Source organism: Glandiceps talaboti, chromosome 22 (genome assembly GCF_964340395.1).
Source record: "Glandiceps talaboti chromosome 22, keGlaTala1.1, whole genome shotgun sequence".
NCBI classification, from domain to species: domain Eukaryota; kingdom Metazoa; phylum Hemichordata; class Enteropneusta; family Spengelidae; genus Glandiceps; species Glandiceps talaboti.
In genome coordinates, this window is record NC_135570.1 from 2183331 (window position 1) to 2201584 (window position 18254).

Consider the following 18254-nt stretch of genomic DNA (forward strand, 5'->3'; position numbering starts at 1 on the left):
GATACACCATGTATGTTTGTTTTTGGGTAGGGATACACCATGTATGTTTGTTTTTGGGTAGGGATACACCATGTATGTTTGGGTAGGGATACACCATGTATGTTTGTGTTTGGGTAGAGATACACCATGTATGTTTGGGTAGGGATACACCATGTATACTTGTGTTTGGGTAGAGATACACCATGTATGTTTGTGTTTGGGTAGGGATACACCATATATTTGTGTTTGGGTAGGGATACACCTCGTATATTTGTGTTTGGGTAGGGATACACCATGTATCTCTCTTAAATACACGTTTTGTTTCCTATCTCCAAATTTTGATACATACAGACACCACTCAAGTATTTAAACCCATATTATCAAATGTAAGCTTCTAATGAGACTTAAACTTTGACCTTGACTAACATTTTCAAGTTCAAATAGCCAAAATTTGTCTTCCTACCATAACTCAAGAAGTTGAATGCACAGAGCCTCCACTCACCCATATTGTCACAAGTGGGCTTTCTTTTTATATCCTTACCTTTGACCTTGATCTTCATCTACAAGGTCAAATACAAAGATAACGCAAGAAATGTGAAGACTTGTTTATAAGACAGTATTCACGTGTCTGTAGCTATGTTTATCAAGGTAAGCTTTCAAGCTGGGCTCTCAGCTTTGACCTCGACTTTCATCTTGAAGGTCAAGTAACAATTTTTTCAATAACTCTGTCAGTTTTATACGATTACGAATTATATGATTCAAATGTGCATCCGTGCATTCTGAAAGATAAACTTATTATTTAGAGAGAATTCTGATCTTGACTTTCATTTACAGTGTCAAATTTAAATTTGAAAATTAATGTTGAAATTTTGTTAAGATGGTCACCATTCAAATTGCCTCAACTAATCTTACATGGTGTAACTTTATTGATACGATTGTATGACAACATTGCACACACCAAATGATAGCAGAATATACGTTGTGTTGAGGGTATGTCTTCGAACACAAAAGACTCGTTTGAGTCAGATCGAGACCACATAACAAAATTCTGCTCTTCAACTATGTGTTGCGGTGATAATATTATTTATGATGTCATAGCTTGTCCATTTGTTTGGGAAAAAAATAATCGTCAGTTGTGCTTTCTTCACAAATATTGCTATCAATATTTATAGTTATATGTATTTGATAAATATATGGTAAACGAGAGAGTATCGTCATAATGAAGACCAAAAACTTACAAAATGCCTGCAATGACAAGATATATGCAGAATTATAATACTTGGTTGAGATGGAGGTGTACGTGAATGATACAGCAGTACTTTGTAAGCGTATGTAGATGTCCTGTTATTGATATGAACATTTCTCATTTAACAAGAGCTCTTCTATCTTGCACAGTATGGGTGGTGAACACTAACATACGGAAAAATACAAACCCTAAAGGCCACTGGTAGTACAAAACACGCACAAAATTACAGCCCTCAAGAAGCACTGGTTAGACAAAACACGAAAAGTGAATCCCCGAAGGGTGATTGGTAAGACAGAAACTAACAAATGGTATTCAAAGTTACTGTAGTGTAAAGATGCTCAAATGTTGTATTTTAGGTCGTGCAGAAAAAAAAATCATGGCAATAGTGATACACTTCATCACACCCAGTAACTACTAATGATCAGTTGAAACGATACCTCGACTAGCCTCTCGGTACAGTATTCAGTAAATGGTACTCAAACAGTATAAAGACATGCTCATTTTATCTACAGTGTTTCCTACTTATCTTGGCAAACTGTGTATCACAGCTTTCTATGCACTTCGAATGTCTGTAGAGAAAACTCAAATGACTTTCCTTTCATTCTTCTCAGATTCATAATGACAACCGTGAGAGACATTCAGTGTAATGTCAATAAACATACCTTTATAACGGTTTCTTTAAAAAAAACTACGTGTTTTGTGTATGTCAGTCGTGTAACGTTTCATTAAAGTCAAATAACTCAAATGATTGTTCCCTGGACAATCAGCGTTGATGTTTAGTCTGTAAGGGTCATACATTACTTCCATCATATCACGGTTGAATACAAACTATTTCCTGTTAAATGTGTGCACATCTTTTCAAATCGCTGCAATAAATAAAACTACATAATAAGTACGTTGTCGTAACTACTACATCATACGGAACACAGACGTCCATGAAAATATCGCCGTCAGATGTATTCTCTATGTTTAGCGGCGTGAGTCGTGTAATCCAAATGACTGTGTGGGAGAAATTATGCTAAAAAATTGTGACATTGGGTTTACCGTGACGGTCAGAGTGTCGCGGCGTGTCTTTCTCTACATCAACCGTTATCAGAGACGAAACAAATAAATCTTGAAGTAATTGTCATTCTGAAAGGAGATTGGAAAGGATATGAAAGAAAAACGTATTTTGCTACCTTATCCTTACTGTATCAAATCAGAGATCAAACTAAGAACGTTTATGTAATAGATATCACATAGTTATAGATTTTACTAAGGGTAGGGTGTACAAAGGTTTTTGATTTTTTTTTCGAAACTCCTAAAACTACGAGTTCATCTTAATTCGATAACATTTCGCATATTCAGATAGAAACCTGAGTGGATATCTACAGAGTGTGCAATAGCTTAGTATAGGTGGTGTAATCATAGACAGTGGGTCTCCCCTCCACTGTCTGTGGTGTAATGACCACTTTGTGTACGTCTTTTCCTGTACCGTTTTCTCGGGCCTGACCATCACCCTTACAGCCACCCTTTCGTGCCTGCTCATGTTCAAGTCTAGTTATTTGTTTCCTTATTAAGAAAGCATTAGAGCTTGTCAATTGGCAGTGTCTTTTTGAAACCGAGCTTATTCATCTTTATAGTAACACAAACAACATACACACCGGTAATGTAATAGATATTTCAAGAGGCAATGTTTGTCTAATCGTACAACTTACGTTCGACTTAAACTTGAAATCAGTTACAGCTGATTGGATGCCTACAAATTGAGTTAATTCAATGCCACTTAATAATAATATGAAAACGCATCCTACAAATGATTAAAATTACAGTTCTCGTTGCATGAAAATCACACGTGGTATATTGACTAAAAAGGTTAGTTTTAAGATTACGTTTAAAAGATTCAAGTGTAGTATCCTAGCGAATATTATATGGAAGCTGATTCCACAGAATTGGAGCCGTAATTGAAAATGCTCGAAAATCCTATTTTTTAAACTTAGATGATTGTTATCATTTCAAGAGTGTAAGTACAAATTGTATCTACCGGTTGCCAGGTACATGTAATTATAAAGGCAAATTACTATTGTTATGTCATTAACAGAGCGAAAAAAACCAACGATTCAAAACAACCTGTTATACTTGACCTTGGCGAAGGATAATCCAAGTCGACATTCAGTACAAGTTATTGAGAGTTAGTAAACCACTCACAATGTCCTGGAAAATATCGTGGCTAGTTTTTAAATATATGTACTCTATTGAGTAACATTGTCGTATGTGTCGTCTTTGAAGATGTATGATGACTGATAGCTGTACTCCTTGTAGTGGTTTATACTTTATTCTCACAGGGAAAATTGAAGGCAGCAGAGACAGAGGACGACACCGGCTGACATACATGCACAGTCTGGGCAAGTGGACACAATTCCAGTTGAACAGATGCTGAGGGCTACAAAAAGCAGGAAGAAGTGGAAAACCATGATTGCTGGCGTCCAGAGAGGACGTGAGAGAGAGAGAGAGAGAGAGAGAGAGAGAGAGAGAGAGAGAGAGAGAGAGAGAGAGAGAGAGAGAGAGAGAGAGAGAGAGAGAGAGAGAGAGAGAGAGAGAGAGAGAGAGAGAGAGAGACAGACAGACAGACAGACAGACAGACAGACAGACAGACAGACAGACAGACAGACAGACAGACAGACAGACAGACAGACAGACAGACAGACAGAGAGAGAGAGAGAGAGAGAGACAGACAGACAGACAGACAGACAGACAGACAGACAGACAGACAGACAGACAGACAGACAGACAGACAGACAGACAGAGAGAGAGAGAGAGAGAGAGAGAGAGAGAGAGAGAGAGAGAGAGAGAGAGCGAGAGAGAGAGAGAGAGAGAGAGAGAGAGAGAGAGAGAGAGAGAGAGAGAGAGAGAGAGAGAGAGAGCGCTCTAGACACTGATCTGTTTTGCCTTAAGCCTTCGGCAGCTTTTTGGTACAATTTATAAGTACATGTACATTATAGATTTACAATACTTAATTGCCATCAAGCCGATGGAAATGTCAGGGTTTTTTTCCTATCGGAAAACTTCAATCACTTTCTTTTACTATGCACCGTGTTAGTCTTTAAAACTATCCTATAAGTAAACCTACAATGCCAGTGTTGAAGAATAAATACTACTGAAAGAGTTATGTTACATAAAATTTGAAAATGAAATCGTCGCTGCGTATTCCAATGATGTAACTAATGTTTTTCATGTAGACAAATCTCACTTGAGTAGCATTCGATTTGCAACTTTTAATGGATGGCGAATTGATCGAATCTTTGTGTATATACTAGTTCAATTTTCTAACCATAAAAAATTCAATATCGGCTATTCGTTTCGGTTCAATATTGCAACCATCAAAGGCTAGATATCGACTATTTGTTATATGTAAAGTGATATCACGTCATTCAGTTTGACTGACAGTTTCGACGACCATCTTATGTAAGACAGCCGATTAGAATTAACGATAAATAGTTCTAGACCAGGTGTCCATATTTCCAAATGATAACGGGAATATTGTATCACAGAAGCTTGGTGATTCTACCCAGATCTTTTCAATTTATCAAAACTTGTTTTACTTCAATCGATCTCTTTCATATTCGTCGAGATAAACAAGGGAAAGACAAAGTAGATGCATCTGTTCCCATGTTTAACTCAAAGATACACATTGATATGTAAAAGGAAAAATAACTATAAAGCTAAAGCGAATGCTTGTACTAGTTTGATATTGTGAATATTGTGACTAGTGACTTGTCTAACGTCATGTTCCTTACTGCTTACTGCTTACTGCTCATTTGCATCACATTTTAATGTTATGTCTCAATATTATCACTGTTAAACACGTTTGTGTATGTACTATAGAAATTGGTCATTTCATTAACTGTGACGTGGCAATTTTCCTTTACTCATTTCATGACTTGGGCAGTACTTCATGGAATGGACATTTTCACAGATTATATCACAGGGCTTGGAATTGGTCATAATTGTTTACAAATTTTGGGGTTTTTTGTTTAATGTTTACTTCTTTATTTACATTTGTTTTTTGTACTTATTTTTTTGCTTTTTAAAAGATTTTTTTCTACAAGATATCATGTAATAAAGCAATGATTTGAAAAGTTGGTGTTGTGGTTTTTTTTCTAAATCAATGTGACTACCTTATTAATCATTTATGAGTTAGTTCTACTGAGCGCCCTCAACTGTTGACCCTGTTAATTCCAAGCCCCTGTTATTGGATGAAACATACATGCATACATCATCAAGTGACACGGTGATGACGAGAAATCAAGTAGCCCCTTGCCCTTTCTATTATCACTCAACTACTGAAATTAAAACGACACTTATGTTACAGCAAAGGTCTAATTTTGGGTACTAAGTCTGACACATGATAGTATTAGACGTTACAATAGGATGGTAAATTACCCGTGTTATGTATATCAACAGATGGATGAACTTGAGAAGTAAAAATTAGACGTTTTAATAGATGTGATAGCAAACCCATTGCATTTCAGACCAATATAGCAATGGATTATTCCATTATAGGGACGTTAGGTAATTACAAAATACTGCTCAGTCTATCGGGATTACATGTCACCTTCGACAAAACTCGATACAGTATCAGTACAGAGACTAGAATATAAAAAACACAAACGTACATTTAGTTAGAAAGAACATTATACAAGAATTAACTTCCTTATACATTTTCTTTACACCTTAGAAGTGTTTTCTGAATTCTGTATTCCTAACCTGGTTTGTCACGAAATATTTTAAGTTCCCGTTGACTGACAGAGTAATGTGTTATTATGTGTTAGTATTACCATACAAACTACAATGTAAAAAGTGAATCTCGTTTTACCAGCATTTTAATACATGTCATATAGTAGTCTGAGATATTATGCTATAATGAAAATTCTCATTTACATATACTGAAACAATAGGGAACTTGCAAACCCGCCATGTTGAATGTTGCATCATGGGAAATGTGATAATAAATACTAATCAAATAGTATTGTAAACAATAATGTTACATTGTTTTTAACCATAAGTAATCAATTCATAGTCACCCTGACCATCGTGGGGAGTTTATTTTATCAGTAGCTCCAGATTAGGTATTACGATAACCACAGATAATCCCATAGCCCTTTGCGTCTGAGCATGCTTAGTCTGGATTGCAACTTCCCTATTATCAATATTACGTATGTAGATTCACTATTAAAAATGACACAAGCTGAGTTGTACGCGTTTTACTTATTAACTACGTGAAAATACTTTCGAAATATGACCATTAACTAATTTAGCATATGTTAAATGTCGATGCATGCCTTCCATGACATTACAATTGTGTGTCCAGGTATTCTTAGAATTGTCGACTGCATAGTAGGGAGTTCATGTACACTTTTTATACAAATAATAAATGACGTCATCGGATCGTTTATAAGTTGTATCCTAGTAGCATGTTTGAGTTCATTTAATAGTTGTGTTGGTTAAGTATACATCAGTAAGATGAATACTGTGATTACATTTTAATATGTAGAAATACTATCCCCAAGACATATAAACTCACTATGTGCCCCTTTAACATCCTATAGGTTGAACATTAAAATGGTTGAACCTTTAACAAGTTTTCCTCAGACGCATGGACAATGCCTGTGTTCTGTTTGGTACGACTCAATTCATGACATGTGTTTCAAGTATCGGTAAAACTGACAAGTATGTAGACTCTATTACATTTTTATTAATAAACCTTACATCAATTGGTCCTTTAATGCATATAATGAACTCTAAACTTAGACATCCTTTGTATAAAGCCGGTCCAATATCCCAGACAATGAACCCCAATTAGATACCAAAGACAGATGTTTGGGTCAGTTAATTAGACGTAGATTAGACTAAGGTCTATCCAAAGTAATTGCCCTTAAAGATTCCGGTTCATTTCGTACGATTTGATCATTCCTTATGATACAAATCGTCCATGATTATATTCTATAAGATAAGAGTTTACAAGGAGATCTTACATATCAACCGCCACTGGTCATTAACCTAGTTGACACTGTTGTTCAACTCTCCTCTTTGTGTAATATGTGGCCGTTTCATTTCTACCTAAGATATTCCGTTACACAAATCCTATTAAAGTCGACGTTATTTTAATGATGTCACAATTTGTCATCGTAATGAACTCCCAAACAAATTTGCGCTTATATTTGCTGTTTCATCAGAACATCGTGAGGCAGCTTTAGGGTGATTGATAAGGTGCATTATCTGATGGAGAGGCTCTGATTGTACGTTTAGTTTTCGATTATACTTGATCCCTTAATAGTATCTGGATCACATTCCCTTTGCATTATTCCTCTTCATGCTTTAACTCAACATTGCCTATACAAATGTGATATATGTCTGTAGACGATGATGAATCTGTATCATTCGTTGTTGATTTTGTCATAACCCAGATTGTGCAGAGATAAAGATAGAAGATCAAAATTAATCGCAACAAATTAGACATTCCAATCTGCCTGCCAACATTATCATTAATCAAATCCTCGGTGCATATCCATGACATCATATACAGCATTTGCATAATCACTATTTATCTGAACTTAAAGATGAAAGACTGTCAAGTAAAATACAGACGTGTTGATGCCCATGTAAGTGTTATTAGCCCGAAAATGATGTTTTCACATTTATTTCATTAAGGACTTAGTTATATGAGTGTACTCTTTATTTCTGAATCCATACTGGTTCTTAAAAATACAATGTGATCAGATATGTAGCATGAATACTACCAGCTCAACATGATGTCGTATACTCAATTGTGAATCTCAATATAAAAACTAGTTATGTTGTCATCAAATTATGATACCCCCTTCCATCCTATATGCTAACTTATCCAGACTACAAGCAAGACATACATGTACACGATGTTGTCAATTTAATACATTTCAAACAGAAACGAAAATAACATTAAAAAAATAGCATTATTTCAAACAGTTGGAGATGCCAATTACATAAAAATAAACCTCACAACTATTTCTAATTTGAGGATAAGGACGGTAAACTTCAATAGTTAAGTTTGCTACAAATATGTCTCTATTGACATTTAACTTTATCATACGCTCTAATTATCTTCTTTACACGACATATATTCACATAATGTCATTATACGGCGAGTAGGTAAGTGATCGACCAGAACAAAAGTGGTCACGTGACAGCAGAGCATGTTTCGGATGTACAAATCCAAAAACAACCCATCTGAATGACTAAAAATATAACATCTGATAATAACTACATACAAACATTAAATTTCCTATACTTATGGATGCAGAATTTGAAAAGGGTGAATTATCTATATAAAAGAAACCCAATTTGATTATATTTGATAGGATGGAACGATTTACTGAGATGTATCACGGCCGAATACGAACTGAAATTTACTCGAGGGATTTTGCTGATTAGATTGGCAGCAATTTCCTTTTCATTTCAGCAAAAACGTGTCAACGCAGAAAAGCAGATCTAAAAGTAACAGTTAAAATACGTTTTTCCGCTGCTAGTGGTTTTTTTTTTAATCAAACATTTTCCTAAACCATGTGATTTAGCCCTGCGCACGTTGTGAAGAATAGCAAACAGCTTTTAATAATTATTTCACTTATGTGCACACTAATATACATTATAAACATAGTCATTTATATACAGTATAGTGCCTAGCGTTGCCTCAAAACTGAAAACATACATATATGCTAGTACGTACGTATATCCATGCTTGTATATATACATGTACGTATGTACACACATGCCTACCCTACTTACTTACCAACCTACCTACCTACCTACCTACCTACATACATACATACATACATACATACATGCATGCATGCATGCATGCATGCACATACATACATACATACATACATACATACATACATACACATACATACATACATACATACATACATACATACATACATACATACATGTATTACACATACACACACATACATACATACACACATACATACATACATACATACATACATACATACATACCTACCTACCTACCTACATACGCACGCACGCACGCACGCACACACACATACATACACACACACACACACATACATACATACATACATACATACATACATACATACATACATGTATTACACGCACATACATACTCGTCTAATTACATTAAAGATTTATCAAGTCTCGGCATCATAACCACAAATATCCTAAAATACCGCGATTTGAAATTTTTTTGTTAGATTTTTGTAAGAGGACTATTTTTCAATGAATGTCATAAATGAATTCTATAGTCAAAACCACAACATCGAAGCCTTAGGGCGAGAACATGTTGAGATTTGAACACTTCATGAGTTATTATCTAGGCAAATCTTTTGATATATGGTCACTGTAAAATGTTTTATTTGGTTCTTAAAGTAGATATGGAACACTTTCTAAGAAGTATTGAGATACAGATTATTTTCAACACACTCCTTGGATTGAAAGAAACATTTTGCAGCTAATATGAATTTTGACAACTTGAAGCTTAGTTGAGATGTCGGCAAGAGCACTATGGAATTACAATTACATGAACTGACGTAGCTTTTAGATAACTGTGCGTGATTTTAGTGCCCGTTAATGAAAATTGACGGGTCTGTACATTATTACCGCGATGTAGCTTTAGAATCGATTACACACAAGGCGTGTACTTATAGCTCAATCGAAACACGAAGGTAAGCAAGCAGGTCGCAATCGATTGCCCTCTAGCTTTGAAATGTGTTATTTATCGTAAGTTCTCCAACGTAAGTTACATTATATGTGTCTCATTCAAAAGCCGCGTTGCTCTTTTTGATAGACGTTCATAAAGTCACACGCAAAGCCTGGCATACCACAAGTGTTTATTAATTTTACATACATACATACATACATACATACATACATACATACATACATACATACATACATGTATTGCACACACACACACACAGACACACACACACACACACACACACACACACACACGTACTCGTGTTTATTGTAATTAGTGTAGAGTGGTTTGAAACCACTAAGCTAGTCTCTCACCAAATCGAACATTGTTAAAGGCATGAAATTATGACTGTGAATATAAGAAGCGACATTGCCACTATGCGTCAATGTAAGGTTTTGTTAACCCTGACGGCATGTGAAAACAGTTGGTCACAAACAATTTGTTGTTACTGTCATCGGGATCAACTGTATAATGTGAAAGGTAGCAGCCCTTCAGATTCGAAGCAGGGATACCTTAAGGTGGCGCTGTTTAAAATATTTAGCCATAGCTTCGTGAATGTATGTATGTATGTATGTATGTATGTATGTATGTATGTATGTATGTATGTAATACTATGTATGTATGTATGTATGTATGTATGTATGTATGTATGTATGTATGTATGTATGTATGTATGTATGGAGGGAGGTAGGTAGGTAGGTAGGTAGGTAGGCATGTGTGTGTGTCATTGTGTGCGTGCTGCCCTTTATTTTTTTTAAGTGTCTCAACCATCAATTCGTAATGGATTCAACGTTTACCCGGGTCAATTTACAGATATGGTCGATGGGGGCGCTCACGTGCGTTTACATTTGAAGGCCTGTCTTCATTATTGAGTATATGAAATTGATAGAAATTAATGGTAAATAAGTTAATGAATTCACACTTCTTTAAAAATATATGAATCAAGCATACGTATTCTGAATGAAGTTGGCATTACAGCATCACAATGAAGCGTACACGTGAAAATGTTTGTACTGTCTGTCATATGAATAATAGACAACACCAGGATGAATACATGCCATAAAATGTGTCCTCTCTTTACGAGAGGATTAATAAAATGTAAAAAAAAATATTTCAAGTGTAATCAATGCATATCTTGCATACATTATGATATTGAACTACTAATATGACAGGCTTATGTTTGTTATTTCTCTACTCAACAATACTTGGCAAATCAATTGTCAGGGTTGTATGGAGTGACTCGATTGACCACTGCTTCAGGTTGTCTCTTTTTTTAAAAAGTTTGGTTATAGTAATAACGCATCACACATAAGTTAAACCTATTTCAATGTTTGATAGTCTTAATGGCCATGTTCCATATATGTGATTAAAACAGATGAGAAACACTGTGTGAAAATAAGGTGTGTCGAACTGACTCGTAATTAACGGGTAGGGCTAGGTAATTTGTAACGGTTGACACGATAATGATGATGTGTTCCTACAATGGATGTTAAAGTTCAGTCTAATCTGAAATACTGTTAGACCATCAAATGAAACATTAACTCCTGGGGTCTTATCTGCTTAGTCTGGGTACGACATAGAAATGTCTCTCTATATGTATGAATTGGACAGGAAGTACACACAGACACAGGTTAGTGTCTTTACGTACCACCACCCATAATGTACATACATAAGAACACGGCGAATAAGTTTCCTTGTATATATTTTAGTGTTGGGTAAGAAACCAGACGAAGTATGATAAACCCTGGCCTAGTGGGTAGTTTGCAAGAAGCAATCAATAAAACAATGGACTAGGTATGAAATATTAAATTTGTGTAAGCGTGAGACCTCTCAAAACAAGAGTCAAATACAAATATATGTTCTAAACATTTCCCCTCAAAATATATGTCGTCGTTCGTACACTGTGAATCTGCCAAACACCTTGTGAATATTGTAGAGGAACTGAAAATTTGAATGTAAATTCGACCAGTTCGAATCTTTCCTACTAGTTTCAAGGTCGTACATGCTAATACGCTGACTGTAGTGGCAAGGTCGTTTGGACTCGACTTTCAGAACTTTGTTCGTTGCTTAAAAAACTATTTTTTAAAGATATATATTGCCATACATATATATGTCCATTCCTGCTGACCAAAATTTTTGTAAATACTGTATTACACATGATTTGTACTGTATTGAGGACGGGTATCATTTCATAGCAATTTGTCTGCTTTACAAGGACCTTCGTAATGAATTGTTAACTAAGGTTGTTGTGTTTAAACCCTTCCTATGATAAGTTCATTTCACAATTCAGATAAAATAACTGATATAAATAATTTAGCTTCATCTATTTATTTTGCAATGAAGGAATTTCCCTCTATGAAATGAAACGTTTGTAAATTGTTTGCTCTTTGGGCCTGTGGCCTTATTGTTCTGAAATAAACTGATTGATTGGTTGATTGATTGATATGTCCATCTTCTGTATAAGTCTGAGGTATTTAAGATGTTACCATAGCACTGCATTGATCCGCTTTTAGAACAGAATTCCGAGCTTTCGCCATGCATGTTCAACTTCACATGTGCATAAAGAAAGCTAACACGTATATAATTGACTGTGTCATAACTGTGTATTTTGGAATCATAGAACAATTAGTTCTAGCACAATTAAAAGTAACTTACATGAAAACAGTTCAAGTGATTCAAATTAAGTCAGGCTTACAAGTTACTAGTATGTACCACAAAATAAGACCGTCATTTTTTTTAACAATTAATTCACGACACTGATACTGAGGTGATAGGCTGACGTGGCATGCGGTGTCATGAATGTCCGTACTCCATACGTTTCGAGATAAAAAATGCAATTTTCTGTATTATAAATGTTTCAAACCAAGCTTTTACTAAGTAATTACATCATATCAACATGTGACTGCTAACTTTGCACCTAATGGTCATAACGACTTATAGTTGCATTTACCTTTCTAGATTTTGGTCAAAGCTGCAAATAAAAGTTCAGATGAATGGATGGATGGGTGGGTGGGTGGATGGATGGATGGATGGATGGATGGATGGATGGATGGATGGATGGATGGATGGATGGCTGGCTGACTGGATGGATGGATGGATGCATGGATGGATGTCTGGCTGGCTGGATGGCTGGCTGGCTGGCTGGCTGGCTGGCTGGCTGGCTGAATGAATGAATGAATGAATGAATGGGTGGATGGATGGGTGGATGGATGAATGGATGAATGAATGAATATGGATGGATGGATGGATGGCTGGCTGGATGAATGAATAAATGAATGAATGAATGAATGAATAAATGAATGAATGAATGGATGGATGGATGGATGGATGGATGGATGAATGGATGGATGGATGGGTGAATGGGTGGTTGGGTGAATGGATAGATGGATGGATGGATGGATGGATGTAAGAATAGGAAAAGAGAAATGAACAAGAATTTGTTTTATAGAATAGAAATGAATATGTAACAATGACACTTTTACCAATAATTTCACATTTTATATCATTGCAAGGAAGCTGTGTACATCCAATAACTGTACAATAACTTTATGTCAACGCTGTCACACATCATCACATGACTTGTGAAAATAACCGCCAATTAATTTTTTAAATCTCTTTGACTGTATTTGTCATATTTGATATATTTTCTTGTATATTAGTAGTTCTTATTTCTGTTTATGTGTAACGAATAAATAAATGTAAATTAAAACTCTTACACTTAAAATGATATCTATTTCATTGAATTGAATTGTGTCTAATGGAATAACGTTTATGAACCAGAAAAAATTAACACCACAAAAGTAAATATATCGAAAGGAGAGAAGATTTTAATCGGATAACAAAAGTTGGAATTTGAAATAACTATTCTAATCGCGTCTGACCCCTAGAAACAATAGTATGTATGGCTTAGATGTAAATTACAATTGAAATATAGCTATAACATCACCCCTCACCTCACCTCCCCAACATGCATTTGTAATCCATGCAATATTGAAATTAAAAGAGAAAAAAGTCTTTCAAGAGCAAACTAAATGCATCCAAATACCTCTCCCATGTCAGAGGGTACAAATTCGGTCGTGTCTTCCAATACCATTCTTTTCTCCATACTTCAATTTCAACTGAAAACAATGAACCGAACACCTACGACATGCAACAATCTTTCGATGGATATCAATATGGAGTTCGAGAGAGAATAAATAATTTTAACCTTTTCTATTTCATGAGGTAAACTAAGGGGCCTATAACAATAATAATAATTGATACAATATCATACAGGAGTTCGATTGAGGTTTGAGAATTTGTAACGACGTTAATACAATACACGTGCTGATTATATGTTAGCTTCCTACATGTATAATGTAATATCACATTCAATTAATATGCATATTTAAGTATATAGCAGGAAAAGCCACGGGCCTCTACACTGGTCTCATGAATAGTTGACAATATTTGATAAAAATGAAATAGTCATAAATTCATCTGGTAGAATATATTGAAAGATAACCCTATGTACATTTCTTCTCTGCTATTTGTCATTTTCAGGACACCACGAGGGGACAACAGCTTTCCAAGATAACTAACCAGATTTGTCCTTCAACGTGCTACAATCAGAGGACCGCATTGTAATCAATTTGAAAATATTTACAAGAGATTTACAAGACATAGAAGTATCATAATTATCATAATATAACCAAATTATAATAAAAACAAAGTATGATATATAGATACTTGGTAACCTTTGACCCCCTACTTATAAACTTTGACCCTCTATCTCGTGCAAGTCCTTGGTTTTCATGGTGTTACAAGTAATCGATTACATATGTGCCGACTCCCCACAATCAAACAGCCACTTAACAGCGGATGTTCAGTTTGTAGTCGCCGCAGACAAATTCAATAGATAAGGATGAGACTAACGCTAACACATGTCAACTTTATAAGATAGATTAATGCATCTAACCAAACGCAAACACGACTTCTTGTAACATTCTACTCCTGTCATAGCAACGTTGATAAAAGTGCATGCCTAACTTTTTTTTTCATCCACACAGAAATTAACGACGGACATTATATGGGACATGCCCTATTATTGACTGTAATAGATATTAATACAAATCTATGTTGTATTTTTCACAGTAAGCCAAACTTAAATTTGTACTTCATATGTAATCTACATTGTCCTTTTGTCATACGGTTATTTGTGTAACGCAAAGAGATTTATAAGTTACCATTTAAAACATACATATTTGCCATCGCAGCTGTATTAATATACAGTTTCCTCCCTAAACCATGGTGCTATTAAATTTTCAATTCATAAGCACTCATCCATTTAGTTCTCAAGGAGTTGTGCTAGCAATAGCCTACAGTGACGGAAAATAATGAAACACATAATTAATGTACAACGCAAATTAGTCAATGTCTTTCGTTGTACATGGCAACGTACGCCTATGAAAGGTCTCCGGGCTTATCAGTAAATTTACACAGTCCAGCTATGCGCAGGTTCTGTACAAACAGTTTGCAAACCGTACCAGGTGATTGGAGGTACACAGTCTTTCTTTTTTTCGGTTTACCACAGGAGTGCAATGCGCAGTTCACATTTGACCAAGCAGGTGTCCCAGACACACAACAGACGAAATGGTGGAAGAGGCAGCACCTCAACAAACACTGCAAGAATACAAGTTTATTTCTCGTCGTTACGAAGCTCGCCATGAAATCCACACACCAAACTTCCTGTTTGCTGGTAAGTATATACACTACATATAACTGAACTACAGCCCGTTGTCTATTTGTTGAATGTGTCATAACGACGATTTCTTAAATTTATTTCTGTTTTTTTTTGACTATTCAGTGTCGTACTTTACTGAAGGAGCACATAAACCCACGCATCCATTCATTGAATATGAAATCACGTTTGAGATGTTTACGATTTACATTTATGGGGTGATAAATAATCTATATTTAACGTGATGTTATTTGATACAGCTTTCTGTCTAGTTGGATGATAATTTACGATCAGACTACGGTCGCTCACTGCTGTTGTATGATTGATGGCTATAACCTAGTATGTCTTCCTTCCTAATAATTCTATTCACGTGTCAAATGACGTGTACAATATACTACTAAGTATGCCAACACTAATTTCTAAATCTTTTTATATATAAAACAAAATCAGACATTTTTAATATATGTATATTGGCTTAAACGGCTTTCAGTCAATTTAAGTCCAAAACCATTTCAATCCATTTCAATTCAACCCAAGTTGATATATTTCATAATGTTGGAAAATTATTTTTTTATCGTGACCCCCAGTCGAACACGTTTCAACGAAGTCCTATTTCTTGTGCATATATACTATCATATCATATCATGTATGATTTACTGTTGGAATTGATCTCATAACCCGTATGTGGCAAATTCAGTAATGCAAACTATAAAAAAAAAACTATAAAATGTCTATGTAAAAATGTTAGAGAATTTTTTTTAAGAAAGGTATTTTTGTTAGAGCAAAATATTGTTATACAGGATTGGTCAGTACAGTAGTATAGTATAGTACATTATGAATCTAGCGTTATAGGACATATTTGGCCATGATTGTTCATTGACTGAGGGGGGGGGGGGGGGGCTCTTTCATTCAAAAAATGGTCAAATAAGAATTGGCCAGTGTATGTTAACAACAGGTGTCAATATACAGTTAGTTTTGAAAATAAACCCAGCTTTAACAAGTAAATCAGCAAATCAGTGTGTTAGTAGAAGAATCGACTTTGGTCAGGTGTGGTCCCTCCTCAGGTCATTTATTAGAGGTGATTTAAGGTCAATCTCAGGCTGATGAGCCTCCATTATATGCTTAATTATATATTCTGTTGATAAGGTATGAATGTGACAATGTCAGCAAAGACGAAACACGTGGGATTCAGACAAGTTAGTCCTTTATTCTAAATTACATTTTATATCAATTTAAGTTACGCTATTTTTAAAACCTTTAAAAAATATAGCTTATGCTATCCCATAGTTTGTCTTCAAGTTGTAATTGTAAGAATCTCTCCGCATTAAAATGAAATGTCCTAAAGTAAATAAAAAATTAGATATTTATCCAAACTAGGCTACTTTACTACACAACTATGACAATAATTATACTTTAATCTGAGTTTATATTATTTTATATGCGATATGAAATTATTAAAAGCTAATGTGAATAAGTTTAGTTGTTATGTATTCTAGAGGTGTGGAAGTTCAAAAACCAAACTTCCAATTTTGTATGTCATCTGCTTGTAGTACCGGTACTACGATACACCGAAGTGATGATACACGGTACTAGGCGCAGCATGGATCAACAGTTATGGTTTGACCAATAAAACATTAATTAACCACACATCAATGTATCACAATTGTATCCACAGAATTCAAGCTGTAGTTCACCTTTGACCCAATCCAATACAAAATGTATCTCAATGTTTGACACGGTACCACGCTATTCACGGTACCAGAACTCCACCCATGCAATCATATAGATCCATTGTTAATATTAAAGAAAATATAGATTTACGACACAAATTGACAAATAATATCGGATGAAAAGCAGAACAATTCAGTAATCTGTAAGATACGTCAAGTATATACGAATACAATTAAAGCTATGACATGCATGACAATGAACCATAAGATGGACCTTGGAAAACCAGAGTCGAGAGGCGAATAGTCTTCATCGGGTGTGACATTTTATCAGTACGAACTAAGTTAGCATCGTGATGGATATCAATTAATACGTTACCTTGCACAGCTTCCATACAAACACTGTACTATGCGATAAGATACTATACTTTAAAATGTACAAAGTCTGCTTCTGGCCGCATATCGTCTGATCACACATTTCGCGCCCAACTGAAGTGGCGCGTTACTACAAATCTTTAACATATAAAACTAGCATCATTTGACATTCAGCCGGTAAAGAGGTAACGAATCTATCACCTAGCTCTGTAAGTAGTGTCTCATATACATCCTATAATCTATAGCCAATACATAATGAATTTATTCCAAACTTTGTTTTCTACGATTATTCAGGGATGAAAAACGACTGTAAGTTTAAAATGAATTTTTCCATATATTCAAGTTGGATCTTAAACTAATTAATTCCACTTTTGGTTGTCTATGATGTAGGTATACATATTACAAACACAATGACATGTTCTACAATCAAAGTCACAAAACATGAAACAAAAGGTCGTCTGGATGGACAAAAATCTTACTAACAGTTGTACAGTCATGTACATTTTG